At 43.9% G+C, this 13,540-nt stretch overlaps 8 non-coding genes across 8 annotated transcripts; all 8 read right to left on the bottom strand.

The window, feature by feature from the left end:
• Positions 1–800: 800 nt before the first annotated feature.
• LOC141202832 (U2 spliceosomal RNA) lies at positions 801–991 on the bottom strand. The gene has a single exon (XR_012273984.1). It is a non-coding gene; the product is annotated as a U2 spliceosomal RNA (small nuclear RNA).
• A 1,115-nt stretch (positions 992–2,106) lies between these two features.
• LOC141202446 (U2 spliceosomal RNA) lies at positions 2,107–2,297 on the bottom strand. The gene has a single exon (XR_012273718.1). It is a non-coding gene; the product is annotated as a U2 spliceosomal RNA (small nuclear RNA).
• A 1,115-nt stretch (positions 2,298–3,412) lies between these two features.
• Positions 3,413–3,603, bottom strand: LOC141202944 (U2 spliceosomal RNA). The gene has a single exon (XR_012274089.1). It is a non-coding gene; the product is annotated as a U2 spliceosomal RNA (small nuclear RNA).
• A 1,115-nt stretch (positions 3,604–4,718) lies between these two features.
• Positions 4,719–4,909, bottom strand: LOC141202943 (U2 spliceosomal RNA). The gene has a single exon (XR_012274088.1). It is a non-coding gene; the product is annotated as a U2 spliceosomal RNA (small nuclear RNA).
• A 1,115-nt stretch (positions 4,910–6,024) lies between these two features.
• LOC141202942 (U2 spliceosomal RNA) lies at positions 6,025–6,215 on the bottom strand. The gene has a single exon (XR_012274087.1). It is a non-coding gene; the product is annotated as a U2 spliceosomal RNA (small nuclear RNA).
• Positions 6,216–7,330: 1,115 nt separating this feature from the next.
• On the bottom strand, positions 7,331–7,521 carry LOC141202941 (U2 spliceosomal RNA). The gene has a single exon (XR_012274086.1). It is a non-coding gene; the product is annotated as a U2 spliceosomal RNA (small nuclear RNA).
• Positions 7,522–8,636: 1,115 nt separating this feature from the next.
• On the bottom strand, positions 8,637–8,823 carry LOC141202503 (U2 spliceosomal RNA). Its single transcript, XR_012273775.1, has one exon. It is a non-coding gene; the product is annotated as a U2 spliceosomal RNA (small nuclear RNA).
• A 2,412-nt stretch (positions 8,824–11,235) lies between these two features.
• Positions 11,236–11,422, bottom strand: LOC141202502 (U2 spliceosomal RNA). The gene has a single exon (XR_012273774.1). It is a non-coding gene; the product is annotated as a U2 spliceosomal RNA (small nuclear RNA).
• Positions 11,423–13,540: the final 2,118 nt, after the last annotated feature.

Here is a 13,540-nt window from a genome sequence, read left to right as displayed (position 1 = left end):
ATACCTCTCCTGCTGCTGCTGCTGCTGGCTGTCCAGCAGCAGACTGAAGGTGGCTGCTGCTGTGCACAGGTATATAAAGGCTCAGAGCCTATTATGACACGCGCAGCCAGCGTTCCATTGCCACATTCCATCTACTGCAGGCAGGATACCTGGCTGGCTGAATGTCGCTGAGAAGCTCACAGAGACCGCCATAAGCAACAGTTTAACAGAATGCCACAGACTAATCAACCAAACTTTTTGGGTTGGGTTCTCTTTTATAGTCTGCAGGCATTAAATGAAAGAAGTCAGTGTTCCAGCAGAAGGAGACAACGTTTCAGAAAAGGCATTGTAGCAAACCAAAAAAGAAATTTTAAGCGCAGCAGAGTAACCAGCGCACATACCTGTTAGCTCAGGTGAGTTTAAAAGGCTGCTGTTGATAACAAGGGCATTTGCTAAATAGATGGTGTGTGTGCAACAATATACTGAAAGGTCAATTATATTGTGCAGCTTATCTCACCACCTGTAGTTATTTAGGTGAAAGCTCCAAAATGCTTGCCTAATATGTCTGTTTATCCAAAAGGAAGTAAAAAGGGAGAGCTAGAAAGATAGCATTGCATCACATTACATGGCAATGCAATGCACAGTTGCTGAAGTTGAACCAAAATGAGCTTGTAATCTGGCTTCTGCAACTTTGAACATGAAAAATCCAATGAGGAGAAGAAAAGCAAAGCCAAAGAGTCCATCCCAAAATCCGACAAACAAGCAAAATGAACAAAAAACATTGAATTCAATTCTTTCTGATTTTAGAAACTGCATTAAAGAAGGGGTGCACCGGTCCTGGAGATACTGCAATACCAGGTCAATGCGTGGAGTGGACAGAGCAAGCTCTTTTTCCATCTCCCTGTTCTAAAAATCTATTTAATATATGGTCCCCAGATAGGGGACGTATCAGATATTAAACTGATAAGAACAGATACTACACTTGATCTTAGCCAAAAGGCCGAGAAGCGATAACCAGAATTGGTTTCAAACTACGGAGCCACCCAAGGATCCTGAAAAGTCCATTTGTGGAGATGAGCTCCTGGACTCCCGTTAAGAAGACATGTTGTCAACCTCTAGATCCCTTACATGCCTGCACTTTTCGGCTTGCTGCTGCTGCAATCCACGCGTTTTAGATCTGCATAACTCCACCTCTTTAAACACAGCACCTTCACCCCCTGCTGTTCCCACCCGCCTCAACACCGTTGGAAGGGAGGAGAACCAATTAAGGCGGGGGGTGGGGTGGAACGAGCAGCTGTCTACCCTTAGCAGGAGGGCTCCTGATTACATACCTCTCCTGCTGCTGCTGCTGCTGGCTGTCCAGCAGCAGACTGAAGGTGGCTGCTGCTGTGCACAGGTATATAAAGGCTCAGAGCCTATTATGACACGCGCAGCCAGCGTTCCATTGCCACATTCCATCTACTGCAGGCAGGATACCTGGCTGGCTGAATGTCGCTGAGAAGCTCACAGAGACCGCCATAAGCAACAGTTTAACAGAATGCCACAGACTAATCAACCAAACTTTTTGGGTTGGGTTCTCTTTTATAGTCTGCAGGCATTAAATGAAAGAAGTCAGTGTTCCAGCAGAAGGAGACAACGTTTCAGAAAAGGCATTGTAGCAAACCAAAAAAGAAATTTTAAGCGCAGCAGAGTAACCAGCGCACATACCTGTTAGCTCAGGTGAGTTTAAAAGGCTGCTGTTGATAACAAGGGCATTTGCTAAATAGATGGTGTGTGTGCAACAATATACTGAAAGGTCAATTATATTGTGCAGCTTATCTCACCACCTGTAGTTATTTAGGTGAAAGCTCCAAAATGCTTGCCTAATATGTCTGTTTATCCAAAAGGAAGTAAAAAGGGAGAGCTAGAAAGATAGCATTGCATCACATTACATGGCAATGCAATGCACAGTTGCTGAAGTTGAACCAAAATGAGCTTGTAATCTGGCTTCTGCAACTTTGAACATGAAAAATCCAATGAGGAGAAGAAAAGCAAAGCCAAAGAGTCCATCCCAAAATCCGACAAACAAGCAAAATGAACAAAAAACATTGAATTCAATTCTTTCTGATTTTAGAAACTGCATTAAAGAAAGGGTGCACCAGTCCTGGAGATACTGCAATACGAGGTCAATGCGTGGAGTGGACAGAGCAAGCTCTTTTTCCATCTCCCTGTTCTAAAAATCCATTTAATATATGGTCCCCAGATAGGGGACGTATCAGATATTAAACTGATAAGAACAGATACTACACTTGATCTTAGCCAAAAGGCCGAGAAGCGATAACCAGAATTGGTTTCAAACTACGGAGCCACCCAAGGATCCTGAAAAGTCCATTTGTGGAGATGAGCTCCTGGACTCCCGTTAAGAAGACATGTTGTCAACCTCTAGATCCCTTACATGCCTGCACTTTTCGGCTTGCTGCTGCTGCAATCCACGCGTTTTAGATCTGCATAACTCCACCTCTTTAAACACAGCACCTTCACCCCCTGCTGTTCCCACCCGCCTCAACACCGTTGGAAGGGAGGAGAACCAATTAAGGCGGGGGGTGGGGTGGAACGAGCAGCTGTCTACCCTTAGCAGGAGGGCTCCTGATTACATACCTCTCCTGCTGCTGCTGCTGCTGGCTGTCCAGCAGCAGACTGAAGGTGGCTGCTGCTGTGCACAGGTATATAAAGGCTCAGAGCCTATTATGACACGCGCAGCCAGCGTTCCATTGCCACATTCCATCTACTGCAGGCAGGATACCTGGCTGGCTGAATGTCGCTGAGAAGCTCACAGAGACCGCCATAAGCAACAGTTTAACAGAATGCCACAGACTAATCATCCAAACTTTTTGGGTTGGGTTCTCTTTTATAGTCTGCAGGCATTAAATGAAAGAAGTCAGTGTTCCAGCAGAAGGAGACAACGTTTCAGAAAAGGCATTGTAGCAAACCAAAAAAGAAATTTTAAGCGCAGCAGAGTAACCAGCGCACATACCTGTTAGCTCAGGTGAGTTTAAAAGGCTGCTGTTGATAACAAGGGCATTTGCTAAATAGATGGTGTGTGTGCAACAATATACTGAAAGGTCAATTATATTGTGCAGCTTATCTCACCACCTGTAGTTATTTAGGTGAAAGCTCCAAAATGCTTGCCTAATATGTCTGTTTATCCAAAAGGAAGTAAAAAGGGAGAGCTAGAAAGATAGCATTGCATCACATTACATGGCAATGCAATGCACAGTTGCTGAAGTTGAACCAAAATGAGCTTGTAATCTGGCTTCTGCAACTTTGAACATGAAAAATCCAATGAGGAGAAGAAAAGCAAAGCCAAAGAGTCCATCCCAAAATCCGACAAACAAGCAAAATGAACAAAAAACATTGAATTCAATTCTTTCTGATTTTAGAAACTGCATTAAAGAAGGGGTGCACCGGTCCTGGAGATACTGCAATACCAGGTCAATGCGTGGAGTGGACAGAGCAAGCTCTTTTTCCATCTCCCTGTTCTAAAAATCCATTTAATATATGGTCCCCAGATAGGGGACGTATCAGATATTAAACTGATAAGAACAGATACTACACTTGATCTTAGCCAAAAGGCCGAGAAGCGATAACCAGAATTGGTTTCAAACTACGGAGCCACCCAAGGATCCTGAAAAGTCCATTTGTGGAGATGAGCTCCTGGACTCCCGTTAAGAAGACATGTTGTCAACCTCTAGATCCCTTACATGCCTGCACTTTTCGGCTTGCTGCTGCTGCAATCCACGCGTTTTAGATCTGCATAACTCCACCTCTTTAAACACAGCACCTTCACCCCCTGCTGTTCCCACCCGCCTCAACACCGTTGGAAGGGAGGAGAACCAATTAAGGCGGGGGGTGGGGTGGAACGAGCAGCTGTCTACCCTTAGCAGGAGGGCTCCTGATTACATACCTCTCCTGCTGCTGCTGCTGCTGGCTGTCCAGCAGCAGACTGAAGGTGGCTGCTGCTGTGCACAGGTATATAAAGGCTCAGAGCCTATTATGACACGCGCAGCCAGCGTTCCATTGCCACATTCCATCTACTGCAGGCAGGATACCTGGCTGGCTGAATGTCGCTGAGAAGCTCACAGAGACCGCCATAAGCAACAGTTTAACAGAATGCCACAGACTAATCAACCAAACTTTTTGGGTTGGGTTCTCTTTTATAGTCTGCAGGCATTAAATGAAAGAAGTCAGTGTTCCAGCAGAAGGAGACAACGTTTCAGAAAAGGCATTGTAGCAAACCAAAAAAGAAATTTTAAGCGCAGCAGAGTAACCAGCGCACATACCTGTTAGCTCAGGTGAGTTTAAAAGGCTGCTGTTGATAACAAGGGCATTTGCTAAATAGATGGTGTGTGTGCAACAATATACTGAAAGGTCAATTATATTGTGCAGCTTATCTCACCACCTGTAGTTATTTAGGTGAAAGCTCCAAAATGCTTGCCTAATATGTCTGCTTATCCAAAAGGAAGTAAAAAGGGAGAGCTAGAAAGATAGCATTGCATCACATTACATGGCAATGCAATGCACAGTTGCTGAAGTTGAACCAAAATGAGCTTGTAATCTGGCTTCTGCAACTTTGAACATGAAAAATCCAATGAGGAGAAGAAAAGCAAAGCCAAAGAGTCCATCCCAAAATCCGACAAACAAGCAAAATGAACAAAAAACATTGAATTCAATTCTTTCTGATTTTAGAAACTGCATTAAAGAAGGGGTGCACCGGTCCTGGAGATACTGCAATACCAGGTCAATGCGTGGAGTGGACAGAGCAAGCTCTTTTTCCATCTCCCTGTTCTAAAAATCCATTTAATATATGGTCCCCAGATAGGGGACGTATCAGATATTAAACTGATAAGAACAGATACTACACTTGATCTTAGCCAAAAGGCCGAGAAGCGATAACCAGAATTGGTTTCAAACTACGGAGCCACCCAAGGATCCTGAAAAGTCCATTTGTGGAGATGAGCTCCTGGACTCCCGTTAAGAAGACATGTTGTCAACCTCTAGATCCCTTACATGCCTGCACTTTTCGGCTTGCTGCTGCTGCAATCCACGCGTTTTAGATCTGCATAACTCCACCTCTTTAAACACAGCACCTTCACCCCCTGCTGTTCCCACCCGCCTCAACACCGTTGGAAGGGAGGAGAACCAATTAAGGCGGGGGGTGGGGTGGAACGAGCAGCTGTCTACCCTTAGCAGGAGGGCTCCTGATTACATACCTCTCCTGCTGCTGCTGCTGCTGGCTGTCCAGCAGCAGACTGAAGGTGGCTGCTGCTGTGCACAGGTATATAAAGGCTCAGAGCCTATTATGACACGCGCAGCCAGCGTTCCATTGCCACATTCCATCTACTGCAGGCAGGATACCTGGCTGGCTGAATGTCACTGAGAAGCTCACAGAGACCGCCATAAGCAACAGTTTAACAGAATGCCACAGACTAATCAACCAAACTTTTTGGGTTGGGTTCTCTTTTATAGTCTGCAGGCATTAAATGAAAGAAGTCAGTGTTCCAGCAGAAGGAGACAACGTTTCAGAAAAGGCATTGTAGCAAACCAAAAAAGAAATTTTAAGCGCAGCAGAGTAACCAGCGCACATACCTGTTAGCTCAGGTGAGTTTAAAAGGCTGCTGTTGATAACAAGGGCATTTGCTAAATAGATGGTGTGTGTGCAACAATATACTGAAAGGTCAATTATATTGTGCAGCTTATCTCACCACCTGTAGTTATTTAGGTGAAAGCTCCAAAATGCTTGCCTAATATGTCTGTTTATCCAAAAGGAAGTAAAAAGGGAGAGCTAGAAAGATAGCATTGCATCACATTACATGGCAATGCAATGCACAGTTGCTGAAGTTGAACCAAAATGAGCTTGTAATCTGGCTTCTGCAACTTTGAACATGAAAAATCCAATGAGGAGAAGAAAAGCAAAGCCAAAGAGTCCATCCCAAAATCCGACAAACAAGCAAAATGAACAAAAAACATTGAATTCAATTCTTTCTGATTTTAGAAACTGCATTAAAGAAGGGGTGCACCGGTCCTGGAGATACTGCAATACCAGGTCAATGCGTGGAGTGGACAGAGCAAGCTCTTTTTCCATCTCCCTGTTCTAAAAATCCATTTAATATATGGTCCCCAGATAGGGGACGTATCAGATATTAAACTGATAAGAACAGATACTACACTTGATCTTAGCCAAAAGGCCGAGAAGCGATAACCAGAATTGGTTTCAAACTACGGAGCCACCCAAGGATCCTGAAAAGTCCATTTGTGGAGATGAGCTCCTGGACTCCCGTTAAGAAGACATGTTGTCAACCTCTAGATCCCTTACATGCCTGCACTTTTCGGCTTGCTGCTGCTGCAATCCACGCGTTTTAGATCTGCATAACTCCACCTCTTTAAACACAGCACCTTCACCCCCTGCTGTTCCCACCCGCCTCAACACCGTTGGAAGGGAGGAGAACCAATTAAGGCGGGGGGTGGGGTGGAACGAGCAGCTGTCTACCCTTAGCAGGAGGGCTCCTGATTACATACCTCTCCTGCTGCTGCTGCTGCTGGCTGTCCAGCAGCAGACTGAAGGTGGCTGCTGCTGTGCACAGGTATATAAAGGCTCAGAGCCTATTATGACACGCGCAGCCAGCGTTCCATTGCCACATTCCATCTACTGCAGGCAGGATACCTGGCTGGCTGAATGTCGCTGAGAAGCTCACAGAGACCGCCATAAGCAACAGTTTAACAGAATGCCACAGACTAATCAACCAAACTTTTTGGGTTGGGTTCTCTTTTATAGTCTGCAGGCATTAAATGAAAGAAGTCAGTGTTCCAGCAGAAGGAGACAACGTTTCAGAAAAGGCATTGTAGCAAACCAAAAAAGAAATTTTAAGCGCAGCAGAGTAACCAGCGCACATACCTGTTAGCTCAGGTGAGTTTAAAAGGCTGCTGTTGATAACAAGGGCATTTGCTAAATAGATGGTGTGTGTGCAACAATATACTGAAAGGTCAATTATATTGTGCAGCTTATCTCACCACCTGTAGTTATTTAGGTGAAAGCTCCAAAATGCTTGCCTAATATGTCTGTTTATCCAAAAGGAAGTAAAAAGGGAGAGCTAGAAAGATAGCATTGCATCACATTACATGGCAATGCAATGCACAGTTGCTGAAGTTGAACCAAAATGAGCTTGTAATCTGGCTTCTGCAACTTTGAACATGAAAAATCCAATGAGGAGAAGAAAAGCAAAGCCAAAGAGTCCATCCCAAAATCCGACAAACAAGCAAAATGAACAAAAAACATTGAATTCAATTCTTTCTGATTTTAGAAACTGCATTAAAGAAGGGGTGCACCGGTCCTGGAGATACTGCAATACCAGGTCAATGCGTGGAGTGGACAGAGCAAGCTCTTTTTCCATCTCCCTGTTCTAAAAATCCATTTAATATATGGTCCCCAGATAGGGGACGTATCAGATATTAAACTGATAAGAACAGATACTACACTTGATCTTAGCCAAAAGGCCGAGAAGCGATAACCAGAATTGGTTTCAAACTACGGAGCCACCCAAGGATCCTGAAAAGTCCATTTGTGGAGATGAGCTCCTGGACTCCCGTTAAGAAGACATGTTGTCAACCTCTAGATCCCTTACATGCCTGCACTTTTCGGCTTGCTGCTGCTGCAATCCACGCGTTTTAGATCTGCATAACTCCACCTCTTTAAACACAGCACCTTCACCCCCTGCTGTTCCCACCCGCCTCAACACCGTTGGAAGGGAGGAGAACCAATTAAGGCGGGGGGTGGGGTGGAACGAGCAGCTGTCTACCCTTAGCAGGAGGGCTCCTGATTACATACCTCTCCTGCTGCTGCTGCTGCTGGCTGTCCAGCAGCAGACTGAAGGTGGCTGCTGCTGTGCACAGGTATATAAAGGCTCAGAGCCTATTATGACACGCGCAGCCAGCGTTCCATTGCCACATTCCATCTACTGCAGGCAGGATACCTGGCTGGCTGAATGTCGCTGAGAAGCTCACAGAGACCGCCATAAGCAACAGTTTAACAGAATGCCACAGACTAATCAACCAAACTTTTTGGGTTGGGTTCTCTTTTATAGTCTGCAGGCATTAAATGAAAGAAGTCAGTGTTCCAGCAGAAGGAGACAACGTTTCAGAAAAGGCATTGTAGCAAACCAAAAAAGAAATTTTAAGCGCAGCAGAGTAACCAGCGCACATACCTGTTAGCTCAGGTGAGTTTAAAAGGCTGCTGTTGATAACAAGGGCATTTGCTAAATAGATGGTGTGTGTGCAACAATATACTGAAAGGTCAATTATATTGTGCAGCTTATCTCACCACCTGTAGTTATTTAGGTGAAAGCTCCAAAATGCTTGCCTAATATGTCTGTTTATCCAAAAGGAAGTAAAAAGGGAGAGCTAGAAAGATAGCATTGCATCACATTACATGGCAATGCAATGCACAGTTGCTGAAGTTGAACCAAAATGAGCTTGTAATCTGGCTTCTGCAACTTTGAACATGAAAAATCCAATGAGGAGAAGAAAAGCAAAGCCAAAGAGTCCATCCCAAAATCCGACAAACAAGCAAAATGAACAAAAAACATTGAATTCAATTCTTTCTGATTTTAGAAACTGCATTAAAGAAGGGGTGCACCGGTCCTGGAGATACTGCAATACCAGGTCAATGCGTGGAGTGGACAGAGCAAGCTCTTTTTCCATCTCCCTGTTCTAAAAATCCATTTAATATATGGTCCCCAGATAGGGGACGTATCAGATATTAAACTGATAAGAACAGATTTTTTTAATTGAATGCGTCAGAAGACGCGACATAAATTAAATTCCATTTGCATGGATAACCAAAAAAATGTCGCCTACGCCTTCATCATCCGAATTCAACTTTTTGTTTTTTTTAAGAAAATTTAATGATAATTAATAAATAAAACATAACATAACATATCCTTACATCAACAACAAAAAACTTCCAACAAAAACATCAACTCAACATTTTTCTTCTTCCACGTTTCTTCTTCCTCCATGACATGTCCAACAATTTCCAGTCAAAACCTTGCAGCAAAATCTTTTCATCTTCTTCAGCTTCAGCACTGGTATCAACACAATCCTGCATTACTTTCTCTTTTCCCTTATCATCCACCTTCCTTTTTTCCTTAACGTCTTTACTTCTAGGTACTCTCTCCAGTCTGCAAAACATAGAGTCCCCAACTCCTGAGAACTCCTGCTTCTCTCCCACAAACTCCTTCTTATTTTCAACTACTTGTATATCTTTGTCTTCTTTCTCTTTACAATCTTCAAACGATTCTTCAAATATCTTTTTCCCTTTCTCCTCTTTTTTCCCACCTTCCTCATAACAAAATCCAGGTTTCCCATTATCAATTCTTCTTTTACCATTTTCCACATAACTGAATCCACATTTACCATTTATAACAATCCTTCCTAAACTTAGTTCATTTTGTCCATTTTCCCAAACTAGGAAACTTCTCTTCCCATTCCAGACTCCCACTTTATTTAAGTAGTCCTTCTGGAATTTTACCAAAATACTCCATGGCTTCAAAAACTCCATCACTTCCTCCATCTCTACAAAGGGGTCATCCATACAGATAACCACCTTTTTCGGCCTTCCAGCAAAAAGAGCATTAACTCCAATTTCTTTTCCTTCCCAATTCTTGAGAAGACAAATACACTTTTCTTCAGACTTCAGTGTTACGTCAAATACCTTTTTAAACTTGATTTCTTGCATACAAAAAATGTCCTCTTCAATGATCGTCCCATACTTGAACAGAATATCCAAGATCTGATTCTCCTCCAACGAAAAATCCTCTAACTCCGTCTTCACATAGAACCGTAAACAGTTCCTCTTCCTCGTCAACTCCATCTTCTTCCTCCAAAAGAACTGCCCCCCACAGCTATGTGTGGTGACACGATGATCGCCTCTCGTTGCCCAGGGACTAATCCGACTCCCCAATAGCAGCAGGAGGGTGAAGCCCTGCCGTTAGACAAAGCGATCCCCCCAGGCCAAGGAGCCGGGTACCCTGGGCACCTCCTAGCCAAGGCCAAGGCAGCAACTGGTAGATCACTGCACCTGATCTTAGCCAAAAGGCCAAGAAGTAATAACCAGAATTGGTTTCAAACTACGGAGCCACCCAAGGATCCTGAAAAGTCCATTTGTGGAGATGAGCTCCTGGACTCCCGTTAAGAAGACATGTTGTCAACCTCTAGATCCCTTACATGCCTGCACTTTTCGGCTTGCTGCTGCTGCAATCCACGCGTTTTAGATCTGCATAACTCCACCTCTTTAAACACAGCACCTTCACCCCCTGCTGTTCCCACCCGCCTCAACACCGTTGGAAGGGAGGAGAACCAATTAAGGCGGGGGGTGGGGTGGAACGAGCAGCTGTCTACCCTTAGCAGGAGGGCTCCTGATTACATACCTCTCCTGCTGCTGCTGCTGCTGGCTGTCCAGCAGCAGACTGAAGGTGGCTGCTGCTGTGCACAGGTATATAAAGGCTCAGAGCCTATTATGACACGCGCAGCCAGCGTTCCATTGCCACATTCCATCTACTGCAGGCAGGATACCTGGCTGGCTGAATGTCGCTGAGAAGCTCACAGAGACCGCCATAAGCAACAGTTTAACAGAATGCCACAGACTAATCAACCAAACTTTTTGGGTTGGGTTCTCTTTTATAGTCTGCAGGCATTAAATGAAAGAAGTCAGTGTTCCAGCAGAAGGAGACAACGTTTCAGAAAAGGCATTGTAGCAAACCAAAAAAGAAATTTTAAGCGCAGCAGAGTAACCAGCGCACATACCTGTTAGCTCAGGTGAGTTTAAAAGGCTGCTGTTGATAACAAGGGCATTTGCTAAATAGATGGTGTGTGTGCAACAATATACTGAAAGGTCAATTATATTGTGCAGCTTATCTCACCACCTGTAGTTATTTAGGTGAAAGCTCCAAAATGCTTGCCTAATATGTCTGTTTATCCAAAAGGAAGTAAAAAGGGAGAGCTAGAAAGATAGCATTGCATCACATTACATGGCAATGCAATGCACAGTTGCTGAAGTTGAACCAAAATGAGCTTGTAATCTGGCTTCTGCAACTTTGAACATGAAAAATCCAATGAGGAGAAGAAAAGCAAAGCCAAAGAGTCCATCCCAAAATCCGACAAACAAGCAAAATGAACAAAAAACATTGAATTCAATTCTTTCTGATTTTAGAAACTGCATTAAAGAAGGGGTGCACCGGTCCTGGAGATACTGCAATACCAGGTCAATGCGTGGAGTGGACAGAGCAAGCTCTTTTTCCATCTCCCTGTTCTAAAAATCCATTTAATATATGGTCCCCAGATAGGGGACGTATCAGATATTAAACTGATAAGAACAGATTTTTTTAATTGAATGCGTCAGAAGACGCGACATAAATTAAATTCCATTTGCATGGATAACCAAAAAAATGTCGCCTACGCCTTCATCATCCGAATTCAACTTTTTGTTTTTTTTAAGAAAATTTAATGATAATTAATAAATAAAACATAACATAACATATCCTTACATCAACAACAAAAAACTTCCAACAAAAACATCAACTCAACATTTTTCTTCTTCCACGTTTCTTCTTCCTCCATGACATGTCCAACAATTTCCAGTCAAAACCTTGCAGCAAAATCTTTTCATCTTCTTCAGCTTCAGCACTGGTATCAACACAATCCTGCATTACTTTCTCTTTTCCCTTATCATCCACCTTCCTTTTTTCCTTAACGTCTTTACTTCTAGGTACTCTCTCCAGTCTGCAAAACATAGAGTCCCCAACTCCTGAGAACTCCTGCTTCTCTCCCACAAACTCCTTCTTATTTTCAACTACTTGTATATCTTTGTCTTCTTTCTCTTTACAATCTTCAAACGATTCTTCAAATATCTTTTTCCCTTTCTCCTCTTTTTTCCCACCTTCCTCATAACAAAATCCAGGTTTCCCATTATCAATTCTTCTTTTACCATTTTCCACATAACTGAATCCACATTTACCATTTATAACAATCCTTCCTAAACTTAGTTCATTTTGTCCATTTTCCCAAACTAGGAAACTTCTCTTCCCATTCCAGACTCCCACTTTATTTAAGTAGTCCTTCTGGAATTTTACCAAAATACTCCATGGCTTCAAAAACTCCATCACTTCCTCCATCTCTACAAAGGGGTCATCCATACAGATAACCACCTTTTTCGGCCTTCCAGCAAAAAGAGCATTAACTCCAATTTCTTTTCCTTCAAAATTCTTGAGAAGACAAATACACTTTTCTTCAGACTTCAGTGTTACGTCAAATACCTTTTTAAACTTGATTTCTTGCATACAAAAAATGTCCTCTTCAATGATCGTCCCATACTTGAACAGAATATCCAAGATCTGATTCTCCTCCAACGAAAAATCCTCTAACTCCGTCTTCACATAGAACCGTAAACAGTTCCTCTTCCTCGTCAACTCCATCTTCTTCCTCCAAAAGAACTGCCCCCCACAGCTATGTGTGGTGACACGATGATCGCCTCTCGTTGCCCAGGGACTAATCCGACTCCCCAATAGCAGCAGGAGGGTGAAGCCCTGCCGTTAGACAAAGCGATCCCCCCAGGCCAAGGAGCCGGGTACCCTGGGCACCTCCTAGCCAAGGCCAAGGCAGCAACTGGTAGATCACTGCACCTGATCTTAGCCAAAAGGCCAAGAAGCAATAACCAGAATTGGTTTCAAACTACGGAGCCACCCAAGGATCCTGAAAAGTCCATTTGTGGAGATGAGCTCCTGGACTCCCGTTAAGAAGACATGTTGTCAACCTCTAGATCCCTTACATGCCTGCACTTTTCGGCTTGCTGCTGCTGCAATCCACGCGTTTTAGATCTGCATAACTCCACCTCTTTAAACACAGCACCTTCACCCCCTGCTGTTCCCACCCGCCTCAACACCGTTGGAAGGGAGGAGAACCAATTAAGGCGGGGGGTGGGGTGGAACGAGCAGCTGTCTACCCTTAGCAGGAGGGCTCCTGATTACATACCTCTCCTGCTGCTGCTGCTGCTGGCTGTCCAGCAGCAGACTGAAGGTGGCTGCTGCTGCGCACAGGTATATAAAGGCTCAGAGCCTATTATGACACGCGCAGCCAGCGTTCCATTGCCACATTCCATCTACTGCAGGCAGGATACCTGGCTGGCTGAATGTCGCTGAGAAGCTCACAGAGACCGCCATAAGCAACAGTTTAACAGAATGCCACAGACTAATCAACCAAACTTTTTGGGTTGGGTTCTCTTTTATAGTCTGCAGGCATTAAATGAAAGAAGTCAGTGTTCCAGCAGAAGGAGACAACGTTTCAGAAAAGGCATTGTAGCAAACCAAAAAAGAAATTTTAAGCGCAGCAGAGTAACCAGCGCACATACCTGTTAGCTCAGGTGAGTTTAAAAGGCTGCTGTTGATAACAAGGGCATTTGCTAAATAGATGGTGTGTGTGCAACAATATACTGAAAGGTCAATTATATTGTGCAGCTTATCTCACCACCTGTAGT

The sequence above is a fragment of the Phyllobates terribilis genome, unplaced genomic scaffold (assembly GCF_046119375.1).
Source record: "Phyllobates terribilis strain yellow unplaced genomic scaffold, ASM4611937v1 Scaffold_123__1_contigs__length_5148117, whole genome shotgun sequence".
NCBI classification, from domain to species: domain Eukaryota; kingdom Metazoa; phylum Chordata; class Amphibia; order Anura; family Dendrobatidae; genus Phyllobates; species Phyllobates terribilis.
This window is presented reverse-complemented; position numbering and strand designations above follow the sequence as displayed.